The sequence below is a fragment of the Gossypium arboreum genome, chromosome 6, assembly GCF_025698485.1.
Source record: "Gossypium arboreum isolate Shixiya-1 chromosome 6, ASM2569848v2, whole genome shotgun sequence".
Classification (NCBI taxonomy): domain Eukaryota; kingdom Viridiplantae; phylum Streptophyta; class Magnoliopsida; order Malvales; family Malvaceae; genus Gossypium; species Gossypium arboreum.
Genome location: NC_069075.1, coordinates 27,427,159 through 27,451,510, shown reverse-complemented (window position 1 = coordinate 27,451,510; position 24,352 = coordinate 27,427,159). Strand labels below are relative to the sequence as shown.

At 36.4% G+C, this 24,352-nt stretch overlaps 1 non-coding gene across 1 annotated transcript; it reads right to left on the bottom strand.

Moving 5' to 3' along the window:
- Positions 1-1,138: 1,138 nt before the first annotated feature.
- Positions 1,139-1,245, bottom strand: LOC128294734 (small nucleolar RNA R71). The gene has a single exon (XR_008285041.1). It is a non-coding gene; the product is annotated as a small nucleolar RNA R71 (small nucleolar RNA).
- Between the last annotated feature and the right edge of the window lie 23,107 nt (positions 1,246-24,352).

The window sequence follows — 24,352 nt, the reverse complement described above, 5'->3', positions numbered from 1 at the left end:
ATGAGTATGTATGTGCAATAACATGTTTGCTTACTAGAATCTATTTAGTCAGTTGAATTGACATAAGGATATGTCAAAAGATGAATGGATTTTGGTATGTAAGTATGTTCATAAGTTAGCAAATTACCGAGTTGCCATGATTTTATTCGTAACAATATAAACATAAGTTTAATAACTCTAAGATGAGAAGTGTAATTAATCCAACACAATTATATAATCTTGATTAAATCTTATTTTGAAATCGTGCATTAGAACTTTCTTTTAGTTCATTTTTTTTATTTTAATTTTCTTAAGTTTTTAATCACCCTCTTTAAACAAAATATTTTTCTTCACCAAAGTGTTTTAAATTGGATTCATAAATAATCCTTTTCATAGTCCCTGTGGGTACGATAACTCAACATTTACTTGTCACTTTATTACTTGTTGCGATTGTGTATACTTGCACATTTTCATTGTTCCAAGTTTTTGGCATCGTTGTCGGGGACTGTTTTAAAAAGTCATTATTTGTGAATTTGTTAGTTTACATTTTGGTTTATTTTTTTCTGTTTAATTTTTAACTTAATTAATTTTTATGTGATTATTTCAGGTGTTTATGTGTATTGACCGAATTATTGACCTACTCCCTGTAGACCCTAAGATAGAAAAAACTTTTTGACAGTGAAAAAGACAAGCAAATCAGAGGAGGACCGAAGAGATGAACTTCAAAAATCCAATCCAAGGAAACAGAGCAAACCCTGCTCAAAATCCTATCATTTTTGCTAATGATAGGGATAGAGCTTTACGATAGTATGTCGTGCCAGCATTTAATGATCTTAATCAGGGTATTAGGAGACTTGAAATTGAGGCACAATAGTTCGAGCTGAAGCCAGTCATGTTCCAGATGCTTTAGAAAGTGGGAAAATTCAGTGGAATACCTACCGAAGATCCTCACCTACACTTAAGACTATTTATGGAAGTGAGCAATTCTTTCAAGTTAGCCAGAGTACCTGAAGATGCATTACGATTGAAGTTGTTCCCATATTCGTTGAGCGACAAAGCTCGAGCCTGGTTGAACTCATTACCACAGAACTCAATTTTCACATGGCAAGAGTTAGCAGAAAGATTCCTTATGAAGTATTTTCCGCCTAACAAGAATGCTAAGTTGAGGAATGAGATCACTGCCTTCCAACAAATGGATGAAGAGTCCTTGTATGAGGTATGGGAAAGGTACAAAGAGTAATTATGAAAGTGCCCTCATCCTGGAATCCCACATTGTATCTAACTTGAGACATTTTATAATAGTCTCAATACTCACACAAGGATGGTAGTGAATGCTTCTGCTAATGGTGCTCTCCTTTCTAAGTCTTATAATGAGGCTTATGAAATTATCGAGAGGATTTCCAGCAACAATTACAAATGGCCAACCAACCGAGTAGCGTTAAGAAGACGAGTTGCTGGAATACATGAAGTAGACGCTCTTACTTCACTCGCATCTCAGGTATCATCAATATCCTCAGTGCTTAAAAATTTTACTACTAATGGGTCAACAGTTTTGCAGCACAGCCACCAAATCAAAATGAAAATATAGCCTGTGTTTATTGTGGGGAAGGACATTTGTTTGAAGAATGTCTATCAAACCCAGAATCCATGTACCACATAGGTAACCAGAACCAAAACCGAGGAAGGCAAGGATTGCAATCCAATTTTTATAACCCATTGTGGTGAAACCACACGAATTTTTCCTGGAGTAACCAAGGAGCTGGAACCAGTAATACTTACGCCCAACCTAGGTCGACCTAGCCACCAAGTTTTACCCAACAAGTTCAGAAACCAACCCAAGCTGAACCATCCAATGGCTTAGAAAATCTGTTGAAGGCATACATGGCCAAGAATGACACCTTAATCCAAAGCCAACTAGTTACATTGAAAAACCTAGAAAACCAAATGGGCCAGCTTGCAACTAAACTCAGGAACTGACCACAAGGTGCTTTACCTAGTGATACGGAAAATTCAAGGAATCCGGGAAAGGAGCATTGTAAAGCATTAACATTGAGAAGTGGAAAGAAAGTAGAGCCCAACACCATTGAAGCTGAAAAGGTGCAAGCTGATGCTCAAGAATCAGAAGAAGTTCAACCGACCATTAAAATTTTAGTTTCACAAGAACCAGAATCTACAAAACCCTACAAGGTAATTTCAGAACCAGCTAATTCTGATCATCTAACAACCCCGTTAGATGCAGAATTACCACAGAAGATAAATCAACCAGTTCCAGTAAAAAAACCACTACCACCCTACCCTCAAAGACTTCAAAAGTAGAAGCAAGAGATTCAATTCAAGAAGTTCCTAGACGTACTCAAGCAACTTCATATCAACATCCCGTTGGTTGAAGCACTTGAGAAAATTCCAAACTACGTCAAATTTATGAAGGATATCCTGTCCAAAAAATGAAGACTTGGAGAATTTAAGACAGTAGCTCTGACAAAGGAATACAGTGCATATCTTCAAGACAAACTACCTCCAAATTTGAAGGATCTTGTATGTTTTACCATACCTTGCAATATTGGAGCAACATATTGTGGTAAGGCACTATGTGACTTGGGTGCGAGTATCAACTTGATACCTATGTCAATATTTAGAAAGTTGGGGATAGGTGAAGTTAGACCTACTACGGTTACACTTCAATTAGCAGATCGATCCTTAGCACATCCAAAAGGAAAAATTGAGGACATATTGGTACGTGTAGATAAATTTATCTTCCCTACTGATTTTGTTATCCTAGACTTTGAAGCAGACAAAGAAGTGCCAATTATCTTAGGAAGACTGTTCTTAGCAACTAGAAGGACCCTTATTAATGTGCAGAAGGGTGAGCTTACTATACGTGTTCAGGATGATTAGGTAACATTAAACGTTTTTAAGTCTATGCGATTTCCTAATACAATTGATGATTGTTCTGCAGTATTCGATTTAGAAGATTTAATAGTGGAGAAGGAGCTCAACTATGTGGAAGATCCATTGGAAAAAATTTTGACAATAAATCCTCCGAATAATGAAGAGGAGAATGAGTACTTAGCTTTGTTAGAAGCTAATCAAAGGGGATTTATTCCGCAATCCCGCTTTAAATCTTTGGAGTTAAAGGAAAGGGATTATGCCTGTGACAGCCCTATTTTAACCCTAGTCAGAAAGTGGTTTCGGGACCACAAAATCGAGTCGCAAAAATAATTGAATGTTATATTCTATGTTTATTATATGTGAAATTTCATGTGTGAAAATATCGTATTTTGATTTTTGTCATTTGGATGTGGAATTAGTTAAAAAGGACTTGTTTGAGAAACCTTGAAAATGTGATAGGCAAATGTGCAGTGGCCAAATATTATATGGTTTAGTATTATGGGGGACTTGCATGTCAAATGGACCATTTTGAATGTAAATGACAGGTCAACACATGCATGCAATCATGTGTTTTCATATCTTTATTTTAGTTGGTGGAAATTATATGTTAAATAAAGAAATAAGCATTATATTATAATGGTTTTATATTGTGAAATAATGAATTTATAATAGAAAATGGTGATAAAAACAAAGTTCCACCCATCCTTTCTTCCATTTTTGCCGAAACCATAAAGAAAAGAAAAGAAAATGAAGCTAAGGCATTCGGCTATGGTGAATGCATAGATTAAGGTATGATTTCATGTGATTCTTTTGGATTTTTGTGGAATTGAGTTGGTTTTGAAGCTTTTAGCATGACCCATGTGCTATTTTTTGAATTTGTGATGCATGAAGCATTCAGTTATGTTTCCTATATGTTAAATTGTTGATGTTTTGAAGTTATGTGATTAGAAATGGTTATAGGTGAGTATGAACTAAGTAAAAATTTCTATGAATGGTTAATATGGACAAAAATCTCAATCGGCTATTATGAAGTAAGGTGAAATTATGCTTAATTTTGGAAATTAATAATTTAATTGTTAGTAAGTGTTTTTATGGATGTCGAATGTGGACTAGAATTGGGAGGTTAATAATTTGTTGTTTATTGAGTTATATATATATATACATTCGGTCATGGAGGATTTGAGATGAATTTAATTATTATTTTAGTTGAATAATAAGATAGACATGGACAAACTCAATTAGGTAAATTTTAAGCTCTTGGATTGAATTGGGAGGATTGAAATTCTCTAGGGAGTATTCAGTTAAGGTATGAGAGATAGAATGTTGAGGTAAGTTGGTTTGTGTTGCCGAATGCACTTGATATTAAGTCATGGTTTAGTTAAATGCATTTGACATGAAAGGAATTGAGTTGCCGTGTATGTGATAGTGGGAAGAGAAATTGAATTTGCTTGACTATAATTAAATGAATGTCCAATTTAGGTTTGATAAGATGTTAATATGAAAATGTTATAACAAGCTGGTCGAATTTAAGAACTATGTGCAGTCAGTCATGTTATGTGTTTAATTCATCAATGATGAAAGTGCCGTATGATATATGTGTTTGAAACTGATAGAATTTGGGTTATGATGAATTGATAAGATGATTGAATTAGTTTATTTGTTTAATTAAGCTCAAGATCAAAGAGAGCCAAGTTCGGATAAGGGGAAAGCGAAGGTTGTTGAGTAGTTGATCAGAGTTGTTTGTTGGACAATAAGGTAAGTTCTAAGCAATTAAGACTTAGATTACTATGTATGCCTAGAGTACACATAGCTCATGAAATGTAAATTCTATATGTGGATAAATGCCGAATAGATAATGTATTATTGAGCCGATGGCATTGAATTGATGTGCTATTATTTTTTTATTTTTTATTTTTGTTGTACTATGTGTACGTATATGCATGAATGAAAGGGCACTATGTGTGCGAATGGGGCAGCACTATGTTGCCTATGGAAAAGCTAGCACTATCTGTGCGAATGAATATATGCACTATGTGTGCAAAATTATTAACCAAGCACTATGTGTGCGAGATCGGTTGTGAGGCACTTAGTGTATGAAATGATTAAGGGAATATGATGGCGGTGGGGTGTGAAATAGAACACTGATTACCATCATAGGTAATTAAGCTTTTACAAGAACAAAGATAAAAAAATGAAATATGTATGGAATTTATATGTATGTGTCTATTTCTAAAGGTTATTGTCTAATGTCTTGGAAGAAGAAATAAGAGTATGTAGTTATCCGGTATCATGAATGAATAAGGTAGACAAATTAGACTTAAATGGAGTTCTGTTGTGATTTATTTATTAAATTGCTTATGACTTACTAAGTATCATCTCATTGGAATTGTTTGTTCATCTTTATTTAGATTTTGGATCTGTTGTGAGCTTGGGGCTATCACTGAAGTCATCACACTTATCATCATCATTTTGGTATCTTTAAAAGCTTTAAGTTTAAAAATGTGGCATGTATAGGATAGACAAACATGAGTTTTGTATTTTGAATGATGTAATTATCATTTTGATGAGCCATGCGAAAATGGCACATGATCTAGTTTTGTGATCTTATAATGTTAAAATCTTGTTAACTAGCATGCGTATTTATGATATGGATGTTATTTTATATTTATATAAGCAAAGTACCTTTGTATGTTTAGTAAATCATATTAGAAATTGAAAGTACTTCCTTAAGGTTAGTATAATGGTTTGAATGTTGGTTTTTAAGTTTAAATGTGAAATGATTTTATACTTGGTAAGCTTGGTTAATTAAGTTCTATAATAATAAGACTTACAAATGTTTTATTAGTTGAAGTACTTATTGTGAATGAATGAATCTTATGCTCAATTGGATTCAGCTAAAGGTAAGGTTTATACCAAATGAATAGTAAAAGTTATATTTGCATGATGCTATTCTATGAGATCTTGACTTTATATATTTATATATATGCGCATACTCTAATATATGGCTTATTGATTTTGGTTGTTAGATATGAATATTCGATTATATTAGGACTGAATTAATTAAATTTATAATTCCAATTTCTGATTTATATGTATGTGAAATGTTCTAAAGTTGAGTTGTTTTCGTAATGCCTCGTGACCCTACTCTGGCGACGGTTATGGGCATAGGGGTGTTACAATGCCCAACCAAAAGCGTCAATCGAGGAGCCACCTAAATTAGAACTCAAGGTACTACCTTCACACCTAAAATTAACTCTTCTACTCTGCCTGTGATTGTTTCAGCAGAGTTAACTACTGAGCAAGAAGAGAAACTCATCTTGCTGTTGAAACAATTCAAGAGGGCTATCGGATGGACCATAGCCGATATCTGTGGTATTAGCTCATCTGTATGCATGTACAAGATCATATTAGAAGATGGTGAGAAAGGGATGATCAATGGACAACGAAGACTGAACCCCATCATGAAGGACATAGTAAAGAAAAAAATCATGAAGTGGTTAGATGCGGGTATAATTTACCCCATCTCAGATAGTTCATGGGTAAGTCCGGTCCAATGCGTGTCAAAGAAAGGAGGTATCATGGTCATTGAAAATGAGAATAATGAGTTGATACCGACTAGAACGATTATGGGGTGAAGAATTTAAATCGATTACCGGAAGCTGAACAAGGCAACTAGGAAATATCACTTTCCTTTGTCATTTTTGGACTAGATGCTGGATAGACTTGCGAGGTGAGACTACTACTATTTTCTCGATGGATGCTCAGGGTATAATTAGATTATAATAGCACCGGAAGATCAGCACAAGACAACATTCACCTGCTCTTACGGTACACTTGCATTTAGACGTGTGCCATTTGGTTTATGTAATGCACCTGCTACATTTCAAAGATGTATGATGTCAATTTTTACTGACATGGTTGAGAAGCATTTGGAAGTTTTTATGGATGATTTTTTAGTATTTGGAGATACGTATGACGATTGCCTAGCCAATCTAGCCAAGGTACAAAGGCGATGCGAAGAAACAAACTTAGTACTCAATTAGGAAAAGTGCCATTTCATGGTACGATAAGGGATTGTTCTACGTCATCGGATAACGAGACATGGAATCGAAGTAGATAAAGCAAAGGTAGATGTTATTGAGAAACTCCCACCTCCAACATCTGTAAAAGGTGTTAGGAGCTTTTTGGGCCACACCGGTTTCTATCGAAGATTCATCAAGGACTTCTCCAAAATTGCTAAACCCTTATGCAAATTATTAGATAAGGACTCGACGTTCAAGTTTAATGAGGAATGCTTAAAGGCTTTCAAAGATTTGAAGATTCGATTAGTTACGGCACCAATAATAGTCACACCAGACTGGGATCTACCAATCAAATTGATGTGTGACGCGAGTGACTTCGCGATAGGGGCCGTTATGGGCTAGCGAAGGAATAAAGTTTCTCATCCCATTTACTACGCAAGTCGAACTGTGACAGGAGCTCAACTGAATTATACGGTAACAGAAAAAGAGTTACTTGCTATTGTGTTTGCTTTTGACAAGTTTCGATCTTATCTTGTAGGTACCAAAGTGATTGTCTATTAAGTACTTAACCAAAGTGATTGTCTATTAAGTACTTACTCTTTAAGAAAGATGCTAAGCCAAGGTTGATCCGATGGGTACTTCTACATCAAGAGTTTGATCTAGAAATTCAAGATCGAAAAGGAGTGGAAAATCAAGTAGCAAATCACTTGTCCAGATTGAAGCCGCAAGAATGGAACTCTTCTTTATACCAATTCGAGAGACATTTCCAGATGAACACATATTGAAGGTAAATCATGTCCATAATACCCCTTGGTTTGCTGATATTGCTAACTATTTAGCTTGTGGTTTGATGCCGATTGATAAGACGTATCATCAAAGGAAAAAGTTTCTTCACGATGTGAAGTACTATTTCTGGGAAGAGCTATACTTGTTCAAGAAGTGTGCAGATCAAATGTTCAGGAGATGTGTGGCAGAAAATGAAGTATAAAAGATTCTATACCATTGTCACTCAGCTCCAAGTGGGGGACACTTCGGAGGTACTCGTACTGCGGCCAAAGTATTGTAAGCTGGATTTTTTTGGCCAACACTATTCAAAGACGCATACGCTTACGTAAGGAGTTGTGATCGATGTCAAAGGGTCAGAAATGTCATCAGTAGAAATGAGATGCCTCAAAAAAACATCATTGAGGTAGAATTTTTCGATCTTTGGGGCATTGACTTCCTCGATCCTTTCCCTCCGTCTTTTGGTCACAAGTACATATTGGTAGCTGTAGACTACGTGTCTAAGTGGGTCGAAGCTGAAGCTTATCCAACAAATGATGCTAGGGTTGTAATAAAGTTTTTGTAGAAACACGCGTTCATAAGGTTTGGAACCCCAAGAGCTATTATCAGCGATGAAGGGTCCCATTTTGTGAACAAGTGGTTGAAATAGTTATTAGATAAACATGGAGTGAAACACAAGGTCGCTACAGCTTACCATCCGCAGACGAATGGGCAAGCTGAACTGAAAAATAAAGAGATCAAAGGCATACTTGAGAAGGTAGTTTGTCCGAACCGACGTGATTGGTCCAAAAGACTAGATGATGCTTTATGGGCTTATAGGACAACATACAAGACACCTTTAAGAATGTCACCCTCCATGTTGGTCTTTAAGAAAGCTTGTCACCTGCCCTTGAAGTTAGAACACAAATCTTACTGGGCCCTTCGACAACTCAACTTGGATCTTAAGATTGCTAAAGAGAAACGGATGCGCCAACTCAATGAGCTAGAGGAATTCTGAACGTTCTTGTACGAAAATGCCAAACTACTCAAGGAGAGACTTAAGAAATGGCATGACAAGCACATTCGAGTTTGAGAGTTTGAAGCAGGTCAGCAAGTCTTGTTATTTAATTCCAGATTAAAGTTCTTTTCAGGTAAATTAAAATCACATTGGTCCGGTCCATTTACGATTCATCGCTTCTATCCATACGGAGTTGTTGAACTTCAAGGTAAGGGAGGTAATTTTCAAGTTAATACTTAGCATCTGAAACATTATTGGGGAGATAAGACTGAACGGAATCAAATTTCGCTCATTCTATCAGATGTTTAAATTTTATTATTTTCCTTTTTAATAAATGATGTAGGGTATATTTTCGATATTAGTATGTTTAAATCAATTCTGTCTAGGAGATTGGAACTTAAGTGGGACCGCTTGTGACCCCTCCAATTTTTCTTGGGAATTGATTTTAACATAATTTTCCTAAAAACTATTCCTTAAATAGAAAAATAAATATTTAGTTTTTCAAATAAAGAGGTCAATGTTGACCTAAGTTTTAAATTGCAACTCAATTTCAAATTTTCATTAAGTCTAGCGACTTAATTGAATTATTTTCAATTTTGGTTGCTCTTTTCATAAATAATAAAAACTAGATGCCTCTTTTTGTAAATACTTTCAAAAGGTTTCTAGAATAAATGTTTTAAATTAAAAAAAAAGAAAGATGATAATTATTAATATATAATTATATCAATTATAATATATATTAATTATTATCAACTTTATATATAGTTAGGATTAGTGTTAATTTCATCATATTTTATTTCCTAAATTTTTAATAATAATAAGATGATAATATTTAATATTTAATTATATCTATTATAATTTATATATTAACTTTATCAATTTTGCATAGAATTAGGATTAGTTTTAATCATATCTCATTTTTGTTTAAATAAATTAATAGCATTAATAATTTAATATGCATATATTTAATTATTAATTGTTGTTAACTTGGATTAAAATTAGGACTTAGAGTTTTTAATTATTAAATTCTCTAAGAATTCTACTTTAAGTCATATTCCTTTCATTATAAATACTACCTTCTCCATTCATTCATCACTAAAAATCCCAAACACCAAAACCCTTAAAGTGCTACAAGCCCCTAGCCTAGCAGCCATTCGGCCAGCAAGCACCGAGCAGCCCAACTCCATCGCACACGCTGAGCACACCTGCTCCCATCGAGCGCTGCATTATGCACCCCGTCTTGCTCCAGCACCTGCGCACGTCCAGCTCTAGCACTCACCAGGCCCGTACCTTGGCGCTGCATCTGCTCTAGCTCCAGCATGCGCGTGCCTAAGTTGTTGCCCACTCAGCTTTGCGGCCTGCTGCCCGTGCAGCTTATCCTACCAAGCTATGCCTCTTCTTGCTCCTGCTCGGTGAGCTTGCTTGCTGTCCGGCACTTGTGCGGCATACACCTACACCAAGCCCCTTAGCCGAAATCTTCCAACCCACCTTAAATTGACGTTTTTTGTTTATTAATTATTTTTAGGAGTTCTAAGTTTTATAAAAAAAAGTGGTAAGACAATTTGTTTTCTCCTAAAATTTAATTTTATTCAATTAATTAATTTTTCAGTTTACTGAATTATTAATAAATTTTGTGAATTAAATTTTTAAGAAAATAATTTTTCCCATCTTTTGTTCAGGTTAATCATGCCTCGCAAGAGAACTCGTGCTTGTGCCCAAATTATTGAAACACAAAACAAATTCCATTATGAAGAAGCCAAAGCAAGATACGAGAGTATCTTCAAAAATCAACAGATGCATCCAGAGAAAGGCTTCACTTTGAAAGAGAGCAACTACAAAGACTTTATGTCACGTATTCGTCAAGTTGCTGAAGCCCTCAATTAGGAATTGTTTTGTGAAAAGAGGCCTAGTGTGGATGAAGAACTAGTTCGTGAATTCTATGTGAATTTAACCTCAAGCGATTTGACAGAAGTTCCAGTTCACGGAATCAAGGTACCAATAAGTTCAAATGCTATTAATGAGTTCTTTGAATTACCTGATTTCGAAAACGATGAATATTTTTCTTTGATGAGCAACATAGAGCCTAAAAATTTGCAAGAAATTCTTGAGGAACTTACAGTTCCAGGTTCTAAATGGACTGTGTCAAAGCAAGGAATCCACACTTGTCGAAGAGAATCTTTGACACCACTTGCAAAGGAATGGTTCTATTTCATCCGTTTCATCCTTATGCCTAGTTTGAATGCGACTACAATCTCGTTAGAGCGAATGGTCTTATTATATTCGATTTTAACAGGAAAGACCATTGATGTGGGAAAAATCATTCTACGAGAGATGAGGAATTGTGCCACTAGACGTTCTGGCCCCGCTTACTTCCCCTTTACGATAATAATTTTGTGCTTAAAAGTTGATATTCTTGACTTTATTTTATTTCTGTTCTTAGGTCATTTTAGGATTAAGTTAATTAGGAAATTTTTTTAAATTAAGAGAGGAAAATCATTAATAAAATTTGAGCAAGTCACAAAGTATAAAGTGTGGCAATGGGTATATACATGTCGAGGATTGGATTTAGAAAAAAGCTTGGTACTTAAGTTGTCAAATTGACTCACCTCCTCTTTTCTAGAATCCTACCTGGTCTATAGCATCTATTCACTTTCAACAATGAGGACATTGTTCATTTTAAGTTAGGGGGACCGAAAATTTGAATTATTTCCACTCAGAATAAATTTTTTCTGTTAATTATGATTAGGATATATTTTGTTCAATAATTTGAAATTTTGTTAAGTATGCTAAACTTTAGTATAAATAAAGTTCTATTATTTCAATGAATTGTTATGTTAGCTTAATAATGATATAAATGTATTTTTAATAAAGCATGCAAATCACACCATAAATTTTTAGTTCCTTACAAAAGTTAGGCATGCATGAAAGTTTAAGTCTTTAGAATTGACTTAGTAGTTTCTTGAAGCGAAATCCTAGGAAGCAAGGAATGTTGGAAATGATTTAGGCAATTTTTGTTTGGACTGTTTGAGCCTTTCAAGCCAACCATGATGAATTTTTTATCCTTTGAAACCTAACTTTGAGACTATATGGCCTAATTTTATTTGAACCCTTGCAAATTTAGCTATCATTTCTCTCTTAACTACCTCAAAATTGTCCCAAACACTAGACTCAGTACTATTGCAAGTATTCGTTGAAAATAAGTTTGGGGGAGTTGAAAAGATGTATAAAATGCTCTTAAAACTGTGGTACATTCAGGAAAATGCTCTTGTAGATTGAAAAAAAAAAGCATATGTACCTAAAAGAGAATGTACAAAAGAGCATATGAAAGCAAAGAAAGTTGGTGTATTGAAGGTGATTGTTTCGAAGGTCCGATACAAGCTGAGTCTAAGGTTTAAAAGCCTAAAATTATCTATCTTTTACCTACCCTAAAGCCTAGCCATGTTACAACCTTTTTAAAGACCTATTGATTCAAAAGTTCCAATGCTACCTACATTAGTGGAGAGAAATTACTACGTACAATATATGAAGACATAAGTTAAACTTAATGATTGCAGCTTAATCTTGAATAAAGGGAATAAAATCACATTGGTAAGGTTTAACATGACTTTATTAGGAAGCATTTAGTCTAATTTCTGCCATCATAATAATTGTTGAGATTAATTTGAACAATATGTATACTTAAGTAGCATAACTATCAAATTTCTTTTCTTTGAGCATATGTATATTAAATTCATAATTTTGGGAAAAATGTTGTTCTGAAGGATTTTTTCAAAGGTGTATCCAAGAAATTCTTTTCAAAATTTGTGCATTACTCAGGACAAGCAATGAATTAAGTTTGGGGGTGTGGAAACACGAAAATTTACGCATTTTTACATACCCTTTTTAGCTTAAAACCATACTATTTCGATTAAATTCTTGTCGAAAAATAATTATTTTTTATCAAATTATACTTAAATTTTGAACATGATAAATTTTAGTCAATTTTATAATTAATTTTGAGTAATTTTGGTTATTTTCTATAGAATTGTGCGAAGGGTGAAAAATGGCTCGGGAAACACTGCTTGAAGCACAAAACCGAGAAGCAATTTTAAGTATCAAATTGATTTCCAGCCTAAGACAGTCCAATTATGTGTATTAATTCATAATATAATTAATTTTAATTTATACCCAATTTAATTTGGGCTACATAAATTAATATTAATTAATTATGGAAAAAGTGGTCAAGTTGAACCGAACTGATTAAAGTGAACCGACCAAAGATTCGGCAGCCCAAAATCGACCATATGCTGACCCAAATCAGCTTATTAGCTGATTAATTAAGCTTTCAAAGAAGCCTTTGAAGTCTTTTCAAAGTTGCATTCAAACCCCTCCACAATTGGTGGATTTTTGGATTTGCCCCAAGCCATTTTTAGCAAAGTTGAAAGCATCAACTTTGCCACATAGGTGGCCGGCCAAGGGGTGGCTCTTTGGCTGCTATTTTTAGCAAATTTCAACTGCCACAACTCAGTTATAAAATCCCCCCTTGGTTGATCATTCAAAGAATCTCATTCATTCCTCGTTCATTTCACAACACTTCTCTCCTCTCTCATTCTTTTTCTCTCATTTTTCCATTTAAGTTCCCTTACTCTTGTGTTGATTTCTTCCCTTGGAAAAGGGGTGTTATTCAACCATTTTGGAGTTTCATCGAATCCTTGACCGGCGAAGACAACAAGAAGGAAGAACAGAGCAGCAAGTCAAGCGTCGAAAAACCACCAGATTTGATTCTTGTTCCTTATCTCTTTATTTTTTTTGTTGTTATGATGAACATATCTATGAGTATTCATGTTGTTGAAATGGTTAATTTAATCAACTTAGCTTGAATTTAATTCATGTTGGGTTGATTGCATTTCGTCTTCTTAAATTGTTAAAATTGTGTTTATGTTGTTATAGGCCTCAGTAAAATGCTTGATTAAGTAAAATCATGCCTAAGTTATTCTTGCATTACGACTGTGAGGTAACTAATGAATTAATTATTTAAACGGATTGAAATTGTAATTAATTGACACAGTATTTGATCAGTGCATGTTTATTCTTCTAAGGTAGCTGAAGGTTAAATTAGCAATGTATCTGGCAATATTATTGCCTTGCATAACTTGCAAGTTTATTGTGATTAGACTGTTTCAAGGTAGGGATACATTGTTACCTCACATAGTTTTTTATATGCTTGTTAGATTTAATTAATCGTTTGAATTGAAATAGGGATATGTAAGAGATTAGTTCAGTTTAATGAGTATGTAGGTGCAATAACATGTTTGCTTACTAGAATCTATTTAGTCAGTTGAATTGACATAAGGATATGTCAAGAGATGAATGGATTTTGGTATGTAAGTATGTTCATAAGTTATCAAATTACCGGGTTGCCAAGATTTTATTTGTAACAATATAAACAAAAGTTTAATAATTCTAAGATGAGAACTATAATTAATCCACCACAATTATATCATCTTGATTAAATCTTATTTTGAAATCGTGCATTAGAACTTTCTTTTACTTCATTTTTTATTTATTTTAATTTTCTTAAGTTTTTAATCACCCTTTTTAAACAAACTATTTTTCTTCACCAAAGTGTTTTAAATTGCATTCATAAATAATCCCTTTCATAGTCCCTATGGATACGATAACTCGACATTTACTTGTCACTGTATTACTTGTTGCGATTGTGTACACTTGCACATTTCCATCGTTCCAAGTATAACGGTCATTTCATCAGTATGGGATCTAAGTGTACTTATCGACCCAACAGAAGGTCCACAGTCATCTCGGGTGACCCGTGCAACCTTAACAATCACTCAATGAAAATGGGCCAAAAGCCCATAATACAGCCCATGTGGGCCCACACGCCCGTGTGGCCCAATAAGCACAAAAATGGCCATGGTCGTGCAAACTACATAGCCTGGCCCATTAATCTCAACACATCTACGTGGTTTACCCGTGTGGGGCCAACGAGCCTGTAAGGCCCGCATGGCCCATTTTGACCCAACATGGCTTGAAACGGCCTAAGCCCATGAAATTGCTCATGGTGGCCTCTACGATCGAACACCCACGTTTGGTACTTTCAACTCACCACACGAGCGAGCACACGCTCGTGTAGTGACACTAGTCATGTTTTCCGGCTTTTGCCGATTTATGATTATAGCAGTGTGATTACACACTTGATTGCGAAACGTGTGAATAGCCCACAAGCACCCAAAACCTACATTCAACCAAGGTATTCTATTAGTCATTTGACAATAGGGTTAACAACCTCCCTTAATACAATACCAACTAAACATAATGCTTGCCTTGATTGAACATGTAACACCCCAAACTCGGCCTAAACGTTATGTCCGAATCTAAAGGTGTCACATTGGAGTGCTTTTCAAAAACTTGCTTTTGCTGATGAAAAACCCATTTGGAAACTTAAAGCCTCTTTGTTAGAATTCAAATCATTCTAGCTATTCATTATTCATTTTAAATTTTCATTACTCTTAAAACTCTGTTTGTTGCGGAAACATTTCAAAAGTGTTGCAAAAACATAGTGTTTTGAAAACAGTTATCGTTTTGGAAAACTGCGTTCTACTTTTAGCAGATATAAATCATGATAAGCAAAAAAACCCAAATTAAAAACTAGAAAATTAGAGAGGCCTTATTACATAATTCAAAACCCAAAAAGAATTCTAACAGCAAATAAATGCCAAATAAAAGAAAATAGGAGCAGTAGTGTGGCCATCTCTAAGTCCCTTGCAGCTCCGATCTGCCTAAGGCTGGGGATTACCTGTGCAGCCAAAAGAAAGAGTGAGTTTACAAAAACTCAGTGTGTAATCCCCTATCAATCTATCGGCATACAGCATACAGTGACAGTCTGGGCCTGAGTCCTATTCAGAAACAGTATAGAATGAGCCTTGACCCAATACAGTATCAATACAGTACAATAATGCAACCCATCCCAAACCAGCATACACACTACTCCGTACACCAACACAACACACCTTGTGGGGACAAATTTGACCCACCCAGCCAACACACCAATATCGCAACAAGGCTGTAACAGTATTGCAGCAAAGCTGCCAACATCAATATATGTGACAAAGCCACCAGTAACAGTATATGTGGCGAAGCCACCGGTATAATACACTTCCTCCTTAACAGTATCCCAACCCCATGCAGAATGACATGTCCTATATCATAAAAGTATGCAGAATGTCATGCTCAGTACAGTCAAATCATAGCACAAATCAGTCATTTACCCTCGAGGGGTAAAATAGTCAATTTACCCTATAGGGGTATTTTGGTCATTTTACCAGTCTTGGGGTTTAGGTACTCTTATCAACCCATTAGAAGGTCTATAGTCGCCTCGAGCGACTCGTTCAACCTTAACGGTCCTACCAGTGTAAATGGGCCTAAGGCCCATTATGCAGCCCAAGCAGGCCCATACGCTCGTATGGCCCATCGAGCCCAAAAATTACCACAAGCTTTCGACTACACATACCAGTCTAGTATTCACCATATATTGTGGAATTTAGTCATGTGGATCCCACAAGCCCATTGGGCCCACATAGCCCATTTTGACCCATCGTGGCCTAGAACGGCCCAAACCCATAAGAATGCTCATGGCGGCCTCTACAGTCGAACATCCATGTTCGTGTGCTTGGTTTACCACATGTGTGTTCGTACAACCTATGTGGCCAAAAGGCCATTCTTTCGGCTTTTTGACTTTTCGACTTTTGCCGTTCTACAGTCTATTCAGTGTGTGAATACACACCTGTTTGTGAAATCGAGTGAGCCGCTCACGAGCCCATAGCCTATCTTCCAATAAAACATACTGTTAGCCTTCCAATCGTTACGATTCACAACATTAAATCCCCATACTTTCAATTACTACTAACCTTGATTGACAGTAATACAGCCATTACCCTAAGATCGCTGGCTAGAACCAAACAGACGCTCCTTGTAATTAGCTGCATAACAACAAATCCTATTAGATAGTATTGATCATAGATGTGGCTTAGATCCACAACATCAACTTACAATCTACAGGGATATTCGGCCTAACCCAACAGTGAGGTAGCATTCTTACCTTATTCGATTAATAAGAGGAAGGGGTAAGTTGCTTTAAGGCCACATGCACTACTCCACTCTTTGAGGGACCTGATAACCCAACGAGCCACATATCATGGGGAAAAGATCATCATTCAGCAATCAAGAATAGAAAAGAGGCATTCAGTTTAATGACAGAGGATGAGAAAGAACAAATTGATTGAGAAGAGCCAATATGAACACTTACCGCTCTAGTCAGGAACTCTCACCGAAAATGAATTAATAAACCAATAGCAATGTATGGAGTCAATCGATCAAGAATAGGGAGAGAAAAGAACGCCGAGTACCATCTGTATTCCAAATCAAAAAGGAAGAAAAAAGGGAAGAGAAAAATGGGGAAAGAACAATCGAATAGGGGCAAAAATCCAGAAGAAAAATAATATGTTGGTAGAGGAGATGATAAGAAGAGCGACTAGAAAGGAAAGAAAAGATCAGGTTGTTCGGCTACCTCAACAAGAAGAGAAAAGAGAAATGAAGGAATAGATGATATCAAAATAAATAGTATATTCGGCCAAAAGAAGAAAAAATAATGCAAAGCAGAAGCCGAAAAACAAAGTCCCTAGCAGTAATCGGTATATTACCAGAAGACAACCAAGAGTGTTACCAAAACTGAAAATGAAGAGAAAAACCTCGAACCCCAAAACATGCATAGCCCCTATAGCTTTCCCCAAAGTTGAATTTCCTCAAAGCTAAAGACCAAATTCGGCACACACTCCCCTTCTCACTCAACTCCTTAATTTTCTCCAAATATCTCTCCCTTTATCCGTCTACAATTCTCTCCACGAAATCCTCCTTGATTTTCTCCATGACCCATTCAAATTCCAACCTGTAGAGTTCTAGTCAGACTCCACTTCTCATGTAGCAAAGAAGTAAAATAAATACTCCTTTGTGCAAAGAGTGACTCGAACCCCTAAACTCCTTAGAAGCACAACACGTCACTTCCACTACACCACAACTCTCCTTGTATCATATATCACCTAATTTAATATAAGAAGCCTACTATCAAGAATTAAGGGTCCTATTCACTTAAAATTAATTTTTTTACTAAAGCCTAGGTTTGAACCCAGGACTTCTCCAACACTTCTCAGGACACTTAACCACTAAAGCTAGCATGCCTTTATGCCATTTTCTTACACAACTAAATACTTAAGTGCAGTCTCCTAGCTGTTCCCATGCTCAAGGCTTATTCCTTCTAGGCCCAAATTTGGGGTGTTACAGAACAAATACGGCTTAGTCCTCTTAGACCGCTTAACTAAGATTGATCACATGCTCCCTAACGAATACTTGCGTTACCAGTGAAATCCATTAGTATGGTTGCTTCAACACATGGCTTGAAACATCATGTACTACCTTAAAGAAAGCACAAAATCCAAAAGTAGGAGAAAGGAGCATTCAGCCAACACCTAGGAATGCAAGCTAACATACCCCAATTAAACACAATAACTACAAACAGAGTTACCTCTGACCAAATGATGAGGAAAAGGTTTCGAATGCTTCAGTTATCACTTGCAAACTCCTTCACTTCTCGAGAAACTCTAGAAACCAAAAGAACCACCACCAAAAGTGAGAGAAGGTAAGATTCGGCAATAAGAGAAGAATATTCAACTCCAACAGTGTGATAGAGGGGAGGCTTCATAAATGTTGAAAGAGAAGAGAGAAACATGGGGGAATCTTGAACTCATCGATTTGTCAGAGAACAGCTATCAAACCAATCAAAAATAAAGAGAGTAAGGGATGAAGTATTCGGCTTGGGTACAAAATAAAAGAAAGGGTAAGAGAAATGATATAAGAGAGAAAGAGAGAAACAATACTCATTAAAATAATATACCAAAAGGGGTGAGGGAGAAGAGCAACGCTCGAAGAAAAGTGCAACGCACAATAACTACTACAATATTCGGCCAAGGCTTGGGGAAGTAGAAGAGAATCGGTTAGACCTAGGAGCAAAAAGCCACAAACTTAAGAGGGGAGAAGGGAGAAATTGGCCAAGGAGAGAAGGGAAAAAGACCCAGAATGCAACCCTGAAAGCACATATGAAAAACACTGCAAAACTCCCTAGGCCCCAATCGATTTCTACAGAAAAGAAGCAACCAAACCTAATGCCAAACTTACCAAAACTAAATTCCATAAGTGCCTAGAATCATCATCCAGCACAACACTCTTGTTCTCCTCAAATCAGATCGTGTGAATTCGTGATAGGTTTTAAATATTTATAATTACTCGTTCTTGAACTAACTATTATCGCGATGTAGGCAAGTGTACTTATCAAACAGTAGTATAGTTTTAGCAAGACCGGATTGTCGAACCCAAAGGAACTAAGAGTACTAGTAATGACTGTATTTTTATTATCTAGTCTAAGAATAAAGAGGTTTTGTTTTAACTAACTAATTATCTAAACTAAGAACGCACAGAGAATGGAATTGGGGAATGGCTTTTGGAAAAATCGATTGAATGAAGACAATACCTAAGGAAAAATCCACCTAGACTCTACTTGTTATTCTGGCTCCGAATCGGACGATTTATTCATTTAACTTGTTCCGTAGAGTTCCCTAAGTTATGTTATTATCCCTATTCAAGACTAATAACATCAAATCCCTAGATTGAATAACAGAGACTTTTCTCTAATTAACACTCTAGGGTTGCATTAACTCGATCTATGGATCCCCTTATTAGGTTTCACCCTAATCCGGTAAAATCTTGTCACCCTATGTCTAGGCGTGCAATCAACTTTGCTTAATTATGACAAATGTACTCTTAAACAGGGTCTATTCCTCCTCTGAATAAGAGCTTACCTTGAATCGGTATCCTAGGATATCAAAACAAGAATTAAGAACACATAATTAAGAACAAGTCAAATATTTATCATACAATTCAGAAAATAATAACAAGATTCATCTTAGGTTTCATTCCCCTTAGGTATTTAGGGGATTTAGTTCATAACTAAATAAGGAAACATCTCAAAATAATAAAGAATACAAAACATAAAGAAAACCCAAAACTCCTGAAGGGGAATTGAGGAGAGATCTTCAGTCTTGATGATGAATCTGGCTTCTGAGATGAATCAATCGGCATTCTTGGAGTAATTGCTTACCCCCTACTCTGTCCTCCCTTTTCTTCCTTCTCTAGGGTGTATTTATAGGCTTTGGAATGCCTAAAAGCCCTCAAAATTAGCCTTTTCTGAATTGGACTCAACTTGGGCTCGGCAGGGGCACGCCCGTGTGCGATTACTTTAGGCTGTGCTCGAGCTTGCCAAATTGACACGGCCGTGTGGTTTGCCTGTGTGAGGAGGTCCAGGCCGTGTTGATTTCGTACTTTTGCCCATTTTCTCCATTTTCTGCCCGTTTCTCGTTCCTTTCGCTCTCCTATGCTCTCTTAAGTGTAAAACATGAAATTAAAGCATTAGGAGCATTGAATTCACCAATTCTAATGAAAAATCATTCATAAAATGTATTAAACATGGGGTAAAAATATGTATAAATTACGGTTTATCAAATACCCCTACACTTAAGCATTTGCTTGTCCTCAAGAAAAATTCTCAACTCATAATCAAAATAAATTCTTATCAACTTCTAATTTCTATCGATAATATCTCAGAATAATCCATAGGTAATCATACATTGAGAATTCAACTAAAAGAACATAAAAGTTTCAAACATTCCAAGTTGAGCATTTAATCTTGCAAACATAGGTGTCTCTATTCATTTAAGTAATTACCTTTGATTTAGAATATCATAGAGTTTCACATCCTCGCTACAGATTCACTCAAATCACTCGAGGTGAATAAGGACAATAAATGAAGCACTCAATAGTCAATAATGAAAAGTCATTACCATAGGCTTGCATGAAAATCATATCTCCACCACTATAATTTAAGATGATACATCAATCAAAAGGTTTTTAGAGGGTTGCAATGAGGTTTGATTAAGGGGTATGGTCATAAGATGAAAGAAAGGGTTAGAATTGAGATTGAATTGAAAAATTACCTAACTAGAAAAAAAAATTTAATCATCACTTGCGGACAACAGAGCTTCTTCTCAAACTAAGGAATTTAACTTCTGAAGCTTACAAACAGAAGATCACTACTAATATGTATACATTTTTTTTTTAAAAACAAATTAAATTACAGAGTAGAATAAAACATAGCTAAGCAACTATTTCAATTCAAATCTTGAAAAAAATGGGGCTTAAATTAATTTAGGGGATATCAACAATAATGGGTTAAAGGTTAATACTAAGGGTAATACAAGAAATGGCTTGTTAGGCTCAAGGGGGTTCACTAGGGGTTAATTGTGGAGGTAGGCTTTTCATGCCATGAGTGGGTTAATCCTAAGTGCCTTAATCATTTTGACATATCAAATCAAATGGTGTGGTCTTAACATGAATAATTAAGCAAGTTCTAGAATAACAGTTCACTACTGACTCACTCAAAGCAATAATAAAAGTGAGCATGAAAGAATTAATAAATGCTCAAAAGGCTCAAAAATCTCACAAAAATTATCGTTTTTTTTATGTTTAAAACTTGTGAATCCCAACTCAAAGTAATACCTAAACTTTGGGGAAACAACCTAAGATTTAAATTCTTAAAAATCAACTTATCATGCTTGATTCTCTAATGTCTTAAAGTTTAAACAATCAATGCATAAATGCCTATGTTTTAATTCAAGATATATCAATCAAAATCATAAATCAATCAAAATTTATCCTAAATATGATATGAGATTTTTTCAAGAGAACAAGGCAGTCATGTAGGGATTTTTCTGATAATGAAATAAATACCCCCCCACACTTAAGATGTACATTGCCCTCAATGTACAAAGATAGATATTAGAGTATAAAAATAAGATAAGGAGAGAAGTGAAACTTCCTGTATGATGAATTCCTCGAATTGGAGTTCTGGAGAGTAATCGGTTCGAGAGTGGAGGAGGATACTCCGGTTGTCATAGAGGTTCATTAGGCCATAAGTCCTGTGCCAAAAGGATATTATCTTTAGTGGTAGCTATGGTCATGGGTGATCCGGACATGGCAGTCGTGTAGAACCTTTCTCGGTGGAGTTTTAGTTCCTATGTGATGATGAGCTTAAGAGCTCTATATAACTGTGATAAAATCAGGAACTTTTTAGGGGATATTAGGAAGAATAATTACTCAAAAAGAAACAACTGAAATTAATAATTAAAAATATAATTTATAAAATCTAATAAAAATAAAAAAGTAGTTTTAATAAAAATTAAAAACATAAAATAATAAATAAATGTTTTTAAACATCTTCATCGTTGGATGGTTCGCGAGGTGGGACTAGCGATGAGATGTGGAGGTGCTGACAAATCTGCTGTAGAGTAGCATCAATGTTATCAAATCATTGAAAACACTGCTACTCGAATCGAGTGAGGCTCTCAGAGATGTCAGCATATGAAGCCGCCGCATGAACTGGACGAGAGGGTGGTGGTGGCTGAGTCGGTGGGTCCTCATGCTGTGAAGGGACATCATCAGGAATGTCCTCATAGGCCTCCTCCTCGGTGGATTGGGTGAGACGATATTGAGGAGGGTAGGTTCCTCGACGCCTCTCGATCATCCTCATGCTAAGCATGCTCGAGATGCCTTGTGGAGACATCTGGCCGATGAGGGTGAGGGATGATTCTTGGGCCGCGGTGTTGAGGAGCCCAAAGTGTCACGCCTGTTGAGTCATGTAGGGGCTAATGGAGATGACCCCCTTCCTATGTCGCTCCGTCTGGTGCTGAATCGCGAAGGCGATGAAGTAGGCAAGGTCGATGACGTGCCCGTGCGAATACACCATAAGAAGTATGTGTCGTGAGTGTTGACGATGCCACTGCTTTCTCGCCTCCCTATAATCGTGTGAGCTAAAATGGCGTGTAGGTACCTCAGGGATGGTGGGAGAACTAATACCTTGGAGCGGCTAGGATTGTAGGAGGCTACGCTAGGGGCCAAAGTGTGCCAGCACTTCGAGGGAAAAAATGTATGTGGCGAGTGAGAGCATGTAGTTCATTTTCCTCTTTGAACTCCTCCGTATATAAGCCTAGTGCAGCACCGAATTCTAGGACGCTTAGCTGGCAGACTAACCTGCCTAGGCGAAATTAGACCGTGTCGGGATCATCATAATTTGTCATTACAGTCTGAAGATGGAACATTGAGCATAGTTCCATCGTGAGCTCAAGGTATGTTGGTTCGATGATCCCAAAGAATAGCTCCTAAGGGTCGGTGGTTAGGAGGGCCCGAATTGCATCAGCCATCTAAACTTGGTCTACAGTAGCCCAGTCGATGCAGTAGCCTGCAATTAAGGGTTGGGCTCTAAGAATTTGGAAAAGCTCTTCTTAGGGCCCTCGGGGAACTGTAGGAGAGGGTGACGAATTTTTGTGGTTGGACCTGCAGAAGATGACGCTCCCTTCCTCTTCTTCAAGACAGGTACGGTGGTTTTCTTTCCTTGTGAGGACGACATTAAAAGCCTATAATATAAAGATTAATAATAATAGGTAAACAAATTTGAAGAAGTAAAAGGCATGAATTTGAACTAACTATTTCAGCCAAGACTACTAATATGAAGCAAACTCAACCATAATAACAATGAGAATGAGAATAGAAATGTAATGGGTATAAGGTTTTCCTAATCTCAATTTAACATGGAATGTATGATAACTAACCTAGGAATTGCAAATTAACTGATAGATATTGGCATGGTGATAGCATGAGAATAAGCATAGTAATGCCATGGGTATAAGGTGTTTCTAACAACTTGCTTTAACACGAAATGTATGATAACTAACATAAGAATGCAAATTAAATGATAGAAAAATGAAAATTAGTTCAAAAGATATGAAGATTATGTTGATAATAAGCATTAGAAATAAGTAAAATAGAAGTGAAAGGAGTAAACAAACGCTAAGGGAAACAGATTGAGCGTCAAAAATGAAGTGTGAAGCGGTGTACAGGCATGGCAGGGAGGCCGTGTGGAGTTGCAGCGGCTAGGGTTAGGGTTTTTGAATAGGGAAGAAAGTGAATAGTGCAAGGTATTTATAGATTTGGGCCACACGGCCAGGGCACACACCCGTGTTCCCCAAATTTAGCCCGTGTGATTCATGATTTTTGAATTTGGGCACGTCTGACATTTAGTACACGCCTGTGTTCCTTGGGCGTATGGGTACACACGGTCGTGTCTGGCGTTCTTCGCTTCTCCCAAGCCCGTGTGGGAAATCCCTATGACCGTGTCAATCTAACAGTTTTGTCCAAGGTGTTAGACACGGGCGTGTCGCACGCCCGTGCTAGTTTCTCAGTTTCAACTATGTCGCACGGCCGTGGCATTTTATCGTAGCCCGTGTTTGGGGAAATCCTTGCCCTGTTTCCACATGGCCATAAGCACGTTTGTGTGCTTGGCCGTGTCTCTATGGAAAACCTATATTCGAGAGCTCCGTTAGTAAGTTAGATGTTGAAGACTAAATTTTTAAAGAAGTTAATATAGTTAGTGCTTGGGTTGCCTCCCGAGAAGCTCTTATTTATAGTCTAAGCTTGACTTACCTCTCCGTTGAATAATCATGGTGGTTTGAGGAGTTTATACTCCTTA